Genomic DNA, 12,460 nt, shown 5'->3' on the forward strand with positions numbered 1-12,460 from the left:
TATTTGTTCAATACGTCCACAGCACATTCTGTGCAAGCAGCCATGCTCCCTTCCGCGGGAACCACCAGCTTCTCTCCCCACAAGCTTGACTCCTCAGAACTCCATCTCCCTTCCTCCAGTAATCAAATACCTCCGCAAGCCACGCCCTCCCTGAGAATCATAGATGTGAGCGACTCCTGGTAAGAGGGGATTAAGAGAGGTCGGCTCTTCCGCGTCATGTCTGCGCGAAGAGACAGCCCGGCCTCTATGATCCGTGCTTCCGCTCAGGAGAACAGAACCACCCCTCTTCCGGCGCTTCTAGGCGCCCCAGGCCCGCCCTGACGCTGGCGGTGACGGAAGCGCGCCGGGGGTGACCTCACCTTCCAACATGGCGGCGGCGGTAGATTAGGGCCGCGGGTCGAAGCAGCCACCGCCGCTGGGGGACCCTGTCGGAAACGACTGCCGCCGCCGCCTCCCCTTGCGTCTCTTCTTGGGCAAGGGGCCAGGGCCAGGTGAGGGGAGTGGGGTTCTGGGCAGGCAGAGTTGGGTCCTTATCCAGCTCCTCAGGCGGTTTTCACTGGGCAGGAAGGTGTCCAGAGACTGTGCCGAACCACCGCCTCCCCAGTGGTTCCGACGACGCGTGAGTGAGTGTCAGTGAGTGCGTGACAGTGAGTGTGTGTGTGTGTATGTATACCGGCGCTCCTTTGCCCGAGGGTTCTCAAAGCTTGAAGGGTTCATTTCTTTGTAACCGGACCTGTGCCGCGTGGTCCCCCCGCGGACGCTTGTTGAGCGGGGCTTCCCGAGAGGGCTGCCAGAGGCTCGGAGGAACTCGGCCCTTGCCCTGCACCGCCGGTCTTCCCCACAAAGACCTTCACGTGGAAAACCCGTGTACATTTTTAGGACCAGGCTGGGGATCGTGGACTTTTTGGTTGAGGGAAAGGTTTCATGCGATTCGTTTAAAATGATTAGAGTATCTCTGCTAGTCCTAGTTGCTTTTTTCCACTTATTGTTAGAAATTTGTTATTCTTTATTCTCTGCTGTTCTGACACCCATTATTACTATTATTTATGTTTTCAGAAAAGTCTGCTGCCTTATTTTTGGAGGCAATACAGTTCATACTAAGGAGTTTCTTCGTTTGAGTTTTATCCTCTCGCTATTCCAGGGAGATTCCAAGTTTCTTTTCTTCATAACTAGCTATGAAGGGAAACTCCTAAACTTTTTGAGTTGAGGTTTTGACCTGAGTTGAAAATCGGGCGGATCTGCCCAGTTCACACGCTCCCGCTGGGATTTTTGTCTTAACCACTCCCCGCACCAGTATTTATTTGTTTATTTAAAATAGCTATCTCACTGTCTCTATTAAGAAGTTTTAAACTGAACCGACGGTAAACCTCCCCCTTTTTTGCTTTATGATGTGAAACAAAACAAACATAAAGTCGTTTGCGAAATTGTTAAGATATTCTCTGGAGGCTTGGTGAAAACCAGAATGTTGATCTGTGCCCTGACTTGTTGTGACCTTGGATGAGTTGCCACACCCTTCTAGTACTTTCTTTTTTTATCTCCCAGAAAATTAAGCAAACGTTTTTGTAGGTGGTAAACTATTTATACCTCATATACATAGTTGGATAAATGCAGAGTGCACATTTGCTCCTGCAAATTGAAACTAAGCCTTTAGGAGATACTCCTCATTTGATAATAGGCCAATAGGTGTTTGAAAATCCTTTACTTTGATTAGCCAGGTACTATTTTCAGTATATATATTTCTCTTTTTTTTTCTTTAAAGATTTTATTTATTTATTTGACAGACAGAGATCACAAGTAGGCAGAGAGGCAGGCAGAGAGAGAGGAGGAAACAGGCTCCCCGCTGAGAAAGGAGCCCGATGTGGGGCTCAATCCCATAACTGGTACCATGACCTGAGCTGAAGGCAGAGGCTTTAACCCACTGAGCCACCCAGGCACCCTATTTTCAGTATATATATTTCTTAATGATTCATTTTCTTATGGAGGCTTGAACCCCAGTAGTTGAATTTAGCTGAAGGATGTATAAAGTTGAGTCCAACCAGTTTTGTAAAGAAAAGGTGCTTTCTATCACATCAGTTAATCAGTACTAAATATCTCATACACTAAACTTTTAGGACAAGTAATTTACAACCGTAATCATTGCTTTAAAATATATTTCTCTTATAAAATGTTTTAGACATAGAGAAGAGAAGTTTTAAACAGTCAGTCTTGCTGTCCTACTTTTTACCAGTTTTTCAGTTGCGTTTTGATTTATATCTTTTTTTTTTTTTTAAGATTTTATTTATTCATTTGACAGACAGAAATCACAAGTAGACAGAGCGGCTGGCAGAGAGGGGGGGAAGCAGGCTCCCCACTGAGCAGAGAGCAGGATGCGGGGCTCGATCCAGGACCCTGAGACCATGACTTGAGCCGAAGGCAGAGGCTTAACCCACTGAGCCACACAGGCACCCCGTTTTGAGTTACATCTTACTCCAAATAAATGCTCACCAAAATTTCTTACTTAATGTATATTACAACATTGAAGCAAGTGGGCTATTTTCAGAATAGCTGATTTTTTAAGTCTTGAGATATAACTAACATGCAACTCACCAATTGCAGGATTTAATTTTTTTTTTTAAATGGTTTTAGTATATTCACAGAATTCCCAACCACCACCACAGTTTTCATCACCCCCAAAAGAAACCCTACCCTCCTCTACCTAGGCAACCACTGACTGACTTTCTATCTCTGTAGATTGACCAGTTCTGGATATTTCATATAAACAGAATTATGCAGTATGTGGTCTTTTGTGACTGGCCTCTTTTACTTTGCATGATGTAGCAGGTATCAGTCTTTTTTTTTTTTTTTTTTAAGATTTTATTTATTTGGCAGAGAGAGGGAACACAAGCAGGGGAAGTGGAAGAGGGACCTGAGTCGAAGGCAGCAGCCTAAGGCACTTCCTCAGTCTTTCTTTTTATGTGGCCACAATATGCCATAGTATGGATATACCAGCTTGCTTTATTCATTAGTTGATGGGCAGTTAGTTATTTCAACTATTTGGCTGTTGAATATTACACTGCTATAATTATTAGTGTGCAAATTTTTGTGTAGACATGTGTTTTCATGTCTCTGGCATATACTTGGGAGCGGGACAAAGCAACTGAATTTTATGTTTTCCTTTTTGTAAAGCTATCTACACATTCGTGGGAAGCTCAATTATTGTGAAAGTCAGACACTGCCTGTGGGGAGAGGGTGAGGGTGAGGCATTCCTTTATAAGTACATTATCTTTGAATGCTAGCTGCTGAGTGAAAACATTTTGGGGCAGCTCTTAAAACAAGATTGAACTAGAGTATTTCAATTAAGCATGTTTCAGTATGAAAGGGATTGTCTATACTAGAATATTTTGTGTCTGCTGAGTTTTAAAAATGACACCCTTGCCCAGTTGCATTTTGCATCTGGGTGGGGTGAATTTAAATTTCACAGTTTTTGTTGGGATTACTTAATTTTACTTCTCTTATTTTAGAGAAAGTCCCAGAATTCTATAGGGACTAATAAAGTATGGATCTTAAAAAAAATGTAAATTATTGGACTTAATGGTAATTTGTGGAACTTGAAACAAATTCCATACTCAAACCACCAGTGAGTGTTAAGAGTATCAGCCTGGTAACCCCAAAACTTTGTTAATGTGTGAAATTCTAGAATTTTGATTTATGATTATCTGTGGATTTTTATTTTTCTTTTTGTAAACTGGTATTATAGATCTGTTCATCTTTATTATGGGAGTATATAACAGTTTTATTACTTTATAATTTTAGTGGATGGAAATGGTCTAAAGACAAAGCTTCTTGAATTATTAAAACATGTTACATTGTAATGTTTTTCTGTTTTGGCTCTGTGGGGTTAAGGAATGCAGTATAGGTATGGTTTTCTAAATAGCATGGCTGAAGTGGGTACTAGAAATTTCTGTTTTCCACAGGCATCCAAGGTGAGACAGTTTGGGAAAGATCAGACAAGTTTGGGTAACAACTATAAAAAACTCTTAACATTGCTGCAGAGTTGCTTTTCATAAGAATTTAAAGTAGAATTTAATAGTGCTGCCTACCTTCTGGTTATTGTTCATAAAATGTGCTTTAATTCCTATAGTACTATCTGTGCTGGTGTCCTGGAATTTCCACTGGTATTCATGATAGAATTCTGGTTTAAAAAAAAAATAAAGCAATCTATTTATTGCACATTGTGGATGTTACATTTGTTATTAAAGGATCATGGATGTTTTATTTGTGCCTGGTTTTGGAGATGTCACCAAATGCATGTATAAACAGGATTAAGTTACCCTAAGCTTCCTCAGGCCGTCCATTTGGCTGACAACTACTTGTAACTTAATAGAGGAGCAAGATAAAGGTAATAAGGTAGTGAAAGAAATGACTGGGTAACACAAATGTATTCAGTGGCTTGTTAGATTTGTGCAAAATACAGTTTATTTATTTATTTATTTTCTAAATATTATTTTATTTATTATTTTTTTAAAAAGATATTTATTTATTTATTTATTTATTTGACAGAGAGAAATCCCAAGTAGATGGAGAGGCAGGCAGAGAGAGAGAAAGGGAAGCAGGCTCCCTGCTGAGCAGAGAGCCCGCGGGACTCGATCCCAGGACCCTGAGATCATGACCTGAGCGGAAGGCAGTGACCCAACCCACTGAGCCACCCAGGCGCCCCATAAATTTTTATTATTTTAAAATAAGCTCTATGCCTGACACAGGGTTTGAACTCATGACACCACCAAGATCAAGAGTTGCATGTATCACTGACTGAGCCAGCCAGGCACCCCAATAGGTTGTTTTTTGTTTTTTTTTTTTAAGGCTTTATTGATTGATCTGTGAGAGACAGAGAGGCAGAGGGAGAGGGAGAAACAGGCTCCCCACAGAGCAGGGAGCCCAATATGGGCCTCCATCCCAGGGCCCCGGGATCATGACCTGAGCTATAGTCAAATGCTTAATGAACTGAAGTTGCCCCATCCCCAGTTGTTTTTATATTTAAAACTATATTTGGGACGCCTGGGTGGCTCAGCTGGTTAAGCGGCTGCCTTCGGCTCAGGTCATGATCCCAGTGTCCTGGGATTGAGTCCCACATCGGGCTCCTTGCTCAGCGGGGAGCCTGCTTCTCCCTCTGCCTCTGCCTACCACTCTGTCTGCTTGTGCTCACTCTCGCTCCTCTCTCTCTCTCTGACAAATAAATAAATAAAATCTTAAAAAAAAAAAACAACTATATTTAAGTTTCTGGATACCAAGGGCACTTATACCTAATTTGAATTCCAAAAGAGTCTATTAGACAACATTTATGTAAAAGTAACTATGTCCTTCTTATCATTTAAAAAGAAGCTTGAGGGGACGCCTGGGTGGCTCAGTTGGTTAAGCGGCTGCCTTCGGCTCAGGTCATGATCCCAGGGTCCTGGGATCGAGTCCCACATCGGGTTCCTTGCTCGGCAAGAGGCCTGCTTCTCAGTCTGCTTCTGCCTGCCTCTCTGTCTGCCTGTGCTCTCTTGCTCTCCTTCTGTCTCTGACAAATAAATAAATAAAATTAAAAAAAAAAAAAAAAAAGAAGCTTGAGATGCCTTACATATGAAATGCACTCTGTTGATAAGGGGGGACTTGAGTGTTGTGCCCTGCTTACAGGAAAGCTCTGAGTGGTGATCTCAGGTCATATTTACTGTTCATCTGATTTGTCTTTTCCCTGGACCCATTCTTAAAATTGACAGATTTGCTCCTTTCAGTAGTCTGTTTGAAAAAAACACCTTGTTTGTCTACCATTTCTTCCTCCTGTTATTGTTTGTTTTTTCGCCTGTGCATTCTTCTCACCCAGCACATTGCCTGACATAAGCAAATACGCATCAAGTGTATGCAGTTAAAGGCTAAGAGTTGAGAACTGAAGACGATGTACCTAACCAAGTGATTGCAGTGTTAACTAGTTGTGTGATTCTGTGCAAATAAATTGTTTATTCTTGTTTCTCCATCAATAAAATTGAGACTGTTAACCTTTTCCTTCTAGCATAGAGGATTACTATGACAACACATGAAAGAGTGCTTCAGAAATAGAGGCCTCAGGCAGATGTAATTTATTTATATTTGTTCAAAATGCAAGAGCTCATTGTGCAGTATGCTGACTCTGCACTACAGAATGTTGCAAAGGAAATGCATGCCCTCTCTTCCCAGAATACCCTTAAGTGTCCATGACCCTGTAGTCATGCTGTGGAGTTTACATTTTGCATATTTTCAGGCTTTTGTTCTATAATTTAACACACACACACGCTAATTGTGTAATAGTGTTCCTAGGGTCTGTCTGCCCCACCACCTAATCACGGGTGTGAATGAGCTGCTTTGTTGCTCTACACCTGGAAGGAAGCTCAAGCTAAATTAGAAGTTGGATAGATATTTAATACTATAAGTCTATCATATTTAGGTCTGGTATTTTTATAACTAGATTATCCAATGCACATTTTTTTTTAAAGATTTTATTTGTTTATTTGACAGAGATCACAAGTAGGCAGAGAAGCAGGCAGAGAGAGAGGAAGGGAAGCAGGCCCCCCGCCGAACAGAGAGCCGGATGCGGGACTCGATCCCAGGACCCTGAGATCATGACCCGAGCCGAAGGCATCGGCTTAACCCACTGAGCCACCCAGGCGCCCCATCCAATGCACATTTAAAGCCTAAAAAAATGTATACTGAAGTTAAATGATTGGAGTGTGTATTATCATCTTCTCCATTAGTGTGAATCATTGAAAAATGTTAAAACGATTGAATAGAATATAATCATCCACCAAATATATGGTTGTATGATGTTAACATGTATACTAGAACTGAGGACTTCACTGCGAATAGTAAAGTGAGTGTGGAGGATGGAAAATTTATGAAATCCATGATTAAGATTGCATTTATGTTTAGGCAGTTGGGATTTGTAAGAAAATCGTAAGAGCACTAGGCTAAAAATCAAATTTGGGAGTTCAGTGAACTATGCTTTTTCTATGGCATCTGGGTTGGAGTATGACTAAAATTGTCTTCAGGTTCAGATTTTTGATACATACAGGAATTTGAATATAACAGATTTGAGAACATCAATTTTTTATTTAAAGCATTATTCAAAATATGAGTAATTCTTTATTCCAGTTACCTAAAAATTCTGAGACTTGGTAAAGCTGAAATTTTGGTACTCATTTGCTCTGTTCTCCCCTCTCTCTGAACTTCACTTCATAATTTATCTCTTGCTTTCTGTACTTATTTACACCTCATTGGCTTCTCCACTGAGTGTAAACATGCTTAAGACTCTTTTGTTGTGCACAAAAACAAAACAAATGAACTCTCAAACTTATCTCTCGGTGGCCCCTATTGTTTCTTCCCATCCAACCAGGCTGTTTTTTTGAAAGAATAGACTAAAACCCCAATCTCTTCCTTTTCACTTAAGCCTTCAGCCTTCAACTCCCTGCCTTTTTGCTATTGCTACTGGCCAACAAATAGAATTGTCTGGTCAGGGATCATTACGCTGACATTTTCATTCTTCTTGGTGTGTTACTGTATTTCAATATTTCTTTACTACCTTCTTGCTGAAATTCTTCCCCTGACTTCTGTAAACACACTGTTTCCTGTTTTTCTTCCTTTCTGACTGTCCCAATCCAGACTTGGAGGTCACCTCTGCCAGCTTCTCATTTTTGGACAACCCCTGAAATGTTAGTTTTGCCCTGAATTCTGTTGGTGTTTCTCTTTCAGATGAAACTGGTATTTCTTGACAGATGTTTTTTAAAAATGTGTCTCCTTTTGATAAATAAAAAATTATCTGGCTGCTGTTCTGGTGGTGGTGCTTGGGGTAGGGAATGATGGGTGCATTTATTCTTCCCTCCCATCCATGCACTGAGTTATTGATACAGAGAAGATTGAAGAAAAAACAAAGAAGATTGAAGATCTGCTGAGCTTTATTTTCTATACTTTGAACTGAAAACAGTAGGTAATGTTTCCCTTTCCAGAGTGAAGCTCTCTATTGTTATGCCCTTTCTTACTCCTACCCCAAATTTTGACACTTCTATCCATTGGAAGTCACTAACTCTCCCCATTCAGTCTCCTTAGATAATTTCATTGACTTGTATCTGTGCAAAGCACAGTTTTGTATCTCTAGTTGAGAGTTCTCAGTATAAGAATGTCCAATTACTTGCTGTACATCTTCACTTGAACAGCTCCTAGGTACTAAATTCAGTATGTCCCAAAGTGAACCTGTTATTATCTCCTAAAATAGCTCTTCCTATATTATCTGATTTGAGAAATAGGAATAACATCACTTTTCCTACAGCTGTCTTGAGTACTCTTACTGAGTTAGTTAACAAATCTTTGAGGCTCTTAATATTTTACCTTTTCATCCCCTTCTTTCTGGTGTTCTTGCTCTAATTTATGCTTTCATACGTCTCTTGTTTAGATTTTTCCAATATTCCCCTAACTGTGTCCTTGACTCCAGTCTCTATTCTTATTCTTCCATATCACCTCCAGGATGATTTTTCTGGAATATAATCTGTTGATACACTTTTCTTGCTTGAAATCTTTCAATAGTTCCTGGTAGTGTTCTATAGTAGTTTTTAGCCTGTTTTACATCATGATCTAATTTGAGGATCTAATGAAAGAAATGGAATGATTTTTCTGTCCAGAAAAAAATGTTGATGCACAGAGAATTTGCAGATAGTTTTAGGGGGTTCATTTATGAACATGTTTAAAATAATTCCTTGCATATAGGATAAAACCTAAGCTTCCCAGAATCTCATGGTGTACAAAACTCTCCAAGTGCTGACCACTGCTCGCTCCTGCTGAGCCTCATCACCCTTATGTCTTGGGATTCAGCGGTGTCAAATTCCTTAGTATTTATGTTCCATGCTGTTTCAAAAGTGCTTTTGTTCTTTTTCCTGGTCTTCTTCATATCTAAAGTGCATCCCTGTCTCATTCCCTAAGCTGGCTCAGTTAGAATACCTTTTCCTGTTCCAGGATTGGTTCAGATTTTACTTTATAAAGTTCTGGTTTCTGCTTTTTCCTTTACCCAGAGAGACTTTCCTGCTTCCTCTTTTGGGTTGCCCTCTCCTACTCTGTGGATACTGACTTGTGTCATAGATCTTTATTGTTCTGATTAATTTGCATATTTTTGTTTGTCTCTACTTGGTCAAAAACTCCAGAAGGCAGTTTATCTGATTTCTCTGATTTATCTTTTTTTTAAAAAAGATTTTATTTATTTATTTGACAGAGAGAGATCACAAGCAGGCAGAGAGGCAGGCAGAGGGGGGGGGGGAAGCAGGCTCCCTGCTGAGCAGAGAGCCCGATGCGGGACTCGATCCCAGGACCCTGAGATCATGACCTGAGCTGAAGGCAGTGGCTTAACCCACTGAGCCACCCAGGCGCCCTCTCTGATTTATCTTAATTATCATCTTTGTGCCTAATGTTTGTAGTACCTTGTATCTTAAGAAATCTGAGTTGAATGAACGCACAAAATTACCAGAAGGCATTGCCTTCTGTTTGTTTGTTTGTTTTTAATTTTTATTTATTTATTTGACAGAGAGATCACAAGTAGGTGAGAGGCAGGCAGAGAGGGGGAAGCAGGCTCCCTGCTGAGCAGGGAGCCCCATGTGGGGCTCGATCACAGGACGCTGAGACCATGACCTGAGCTGAATGCAAAGGCTTAACCCACTGAGCCACCTAGGTTGCCCACCTGTTTCAGTAGATAAAATTACTTGGTTGATATGAGGTCTTTAAAGATTTTTTTAAACTTACAAATTTAGTCTAGTAATCTTCATATGAAAGTAGTGTGTTACAGTTGTTGGGGAGCTGCTTCCCAAGTTTTAAGAAAATTAAGTTCCAGTCTTGGCCCTTGTTCCAGTTAGCTCTTGGTTGCCAGCAACAGAAAGTCAGTCTAGCGTATTTAAGCAGAAATGGAACTTACGAAAAGGGCATTGGGTAGCTCACAGAATGGATGGGAAGCTGGAAAATTAGGTTTGGGGAACAGGCAGGAACCAAGGGAAACTTGACCGTAGAAGAGTTAGGACACTGCAGTCTGATCTGCACCTCTGCATCTGCTGACCTAGTACCACAAACTTCTCCATGAATTATCTTTTAAGTGTCTTTCCACATTCTAGATCCTAGTAGGAGTCTCTAACTTGGCTACATGCCACAGAACAGGAGAAAAGGAAAGAAAAAGTCTAGCTCAAATTTTAGTTTTTTTATAGTGGGGTTTGGGAGATTACTGTTTCCTATCGAGATTGACACAATGTTGGATGCTCCCTATAAAGGAAATTGGGTTCAGGTGGCAGGCAGGCAAAAAAAATAAAAAAGCGAAGGTTCATTACAACGCCACTGCTAGCTAGTACCTGACCAGATAGGCCTCAGAAAACTTACTTTTCCTCTGTGGATATCCTTTTTTATATTTGTAAATGTGAAATTCTGTCATTATTAAATGGTGACTGTAAATGTAACAAATATTGACAGAAGAGAGAGAGACAGCACAAGGAGGGGGAGCAGCAGGAGAGAGAAGGAGCAGGCTCTCTGCTGAGCAGGGAGCCTAATGTAGGGCTTGATCCCAGGATGCTGGGATCACGACCTGAGCCGAAGGCAGACGCCCAATGACTAAGCAACCCAGGCACCCCTAGTTTGAGCTTTTTAAGAGTAAAGCACCCTGTAGTTACACAGTGGGTGTGCCTTTTATTCCTGCGATGTAAGCTGTGTCACATTTTGGTATGTATTAATAATTTTGAAATGCTTTCTGAAGTTGATAAACTTTTAACAGGGCAGTCTTAAGGCCTACTGTTTGACTTAATGTACTTTTTTTTTTTTTTTTTAAGATTTTTAAAAAAATTTATTTGAGAGAGAGAGCATGAGAAGGGGGAGGGTCAGAGGGAGAAGCAGACTCCCTGCCAAGCAGGGAGCCCGATGCGGGACTCAATCCTGGGACTCCAGGATAATGATCTGAGCCGAAGGTAGTTGCTTAACCAACTGAGCCACCCAGGCGCCCTTAATATATGTTTTGATATAATCTGGTAGCATTGCTCCATGAAGATAGGAAACAATAGGGACTTTTAAATATTATACTAGTATTTCTTTTGATAACCTAAGTAAATACTGATAATAGCAGCCATAAATGCATTTTTTAAAGACAGTGTCTATTCATGCAAAGCATTTTTAAAAAAGATTTTATGACATAGCAAGAGAGGGAACACAAGCACAGGGGGAAGGGGGGACTGGGTGGCAGCTGGAGATTGGAGAAGCAGGCTCCCTGCTTAGCAGGGAGCCCGGTATGGGACTCGATCCCAGGACGCTGGGATCATGACCTGAGCCAAAGGCAGACGCATAACTACTGATCCACCTGGCACTCCTCAAAGCATAGTTTTATGTTATTCTTAATTTTTGTTTCTTTGAATAGCCACTGTTTTCTGTTGTGTATTTTAAATTCTACATGTATTTTTTCATCATTTATCACTTTCAGACATTTCTCTTTGTTTGTAGATCTTAAATTTTGTCAACATTGCTTGTCTCCTTTCGTGTTGCTAGTTATCTGAACCTGTTTTTCTCTTCCTGGATATTTCCTGAGATCTTAAAGCTGTTGGTATCATTGTTTAAGTAAAAAACTCAGTTATTTGGAAACTCTTTAATAAAAACTTTTTATGTGAAACAACTATTAAGGCACATGATAGGTAAAACAGCTACTCGGTCCATGGGAAGAGGTAAAAGTTGTAGTTATATTAATTAGGGTATAAGTTAGGATGCCTAATGAAGAGATTTGAGAATGAAGTGCCATAAATGTCAGTCCAGAGGTTAAGGCTGGTAGGGCAGCTCTGCTGCACGTGGTCATTCAGGGGCGCAGTACCTTCTCTCTTGTTACCTTACCATCCCTTAAAGTGGTCTTCTTCTTTTTTTTTTTTAAAGATTTTATTTATTTATTTATTTAAAGATTTTATTTATTTATTTGACAGAGAGAGATCACAAGTAGACGGAGAGGCAGGCAGAGAGAGAGAGAGAGAGAGAGAGAGAGGGAAGCAGGCTCCCTGCTGAGCAGAGAGCCCGATGCGGGACTCAATCCCAGGACCCTGAGATCATAACCTGAGCCGAAGGCAGCGGCTTAACCCACTGAGCCACCCAGGCGCCCTAAAGATTTTATTTATTTATTTGAGAGAGAGAGAGAGTGAGCATGAGAGGGGAGGTCAGAGGGAGAAGCAGACTTCCCACTGAGCTGGGAGTCCTATGCGGGACTCGATCCCAGGACTCCGGGATCATGACCTGAGCTGAAGGCAGAGGCTCAACCAACTGAGCCACCCAGGGACCCTTAAAGTGGTCTTCTTGTTTGCATGTCAGAACTGGTTGTCTGCCATATTCACATTCCAAACCATAGCAAGGAGGAAAGAGAAGATCTTTAGGGAGAGATCCACAGATTGCACACATAACTTCTGCTCATACTCCTCTGACTCAGGCTAAT

At 41.0% G+C, this 12,460-nt stretch overlaps 1 protein-coding gene across 2 annotated transcripts in view; it reads left to right on the forward strand.

Annotated features, from left to right (window-relative positions):
- Positions 1-339: 339 nt before the first annotated feature.
- The window catches only part of BCL2L13 (BCL2 like 13), an 84,212-nt gene continuing 72,091 nt past the window's right edge, over positions 340-12,460 (forward strand). For both annotated transcript variants that reach the window (XM_044227267.1, XM_044227268.1), the window contains exon 1: positions 340-491. The gene's annotated coding sequence lies outside the window, so the exon portion shown is untranslated. The remainder of the gene's footprint in view (positions 492-12,460) is intronic.

This window comes from Neovison vison, chromosome 12 (assembly GCF_020171115.1).
Source record: "Neovison vison isolate M4711 chromosome 12, ASM_NN_V1, whole genome shotgun sequence".
NCBI lineage: Eukaryota > Metazoa > Chordata > Mammalia > Carnivora > Mustelidae > Neogale > Neogale vison.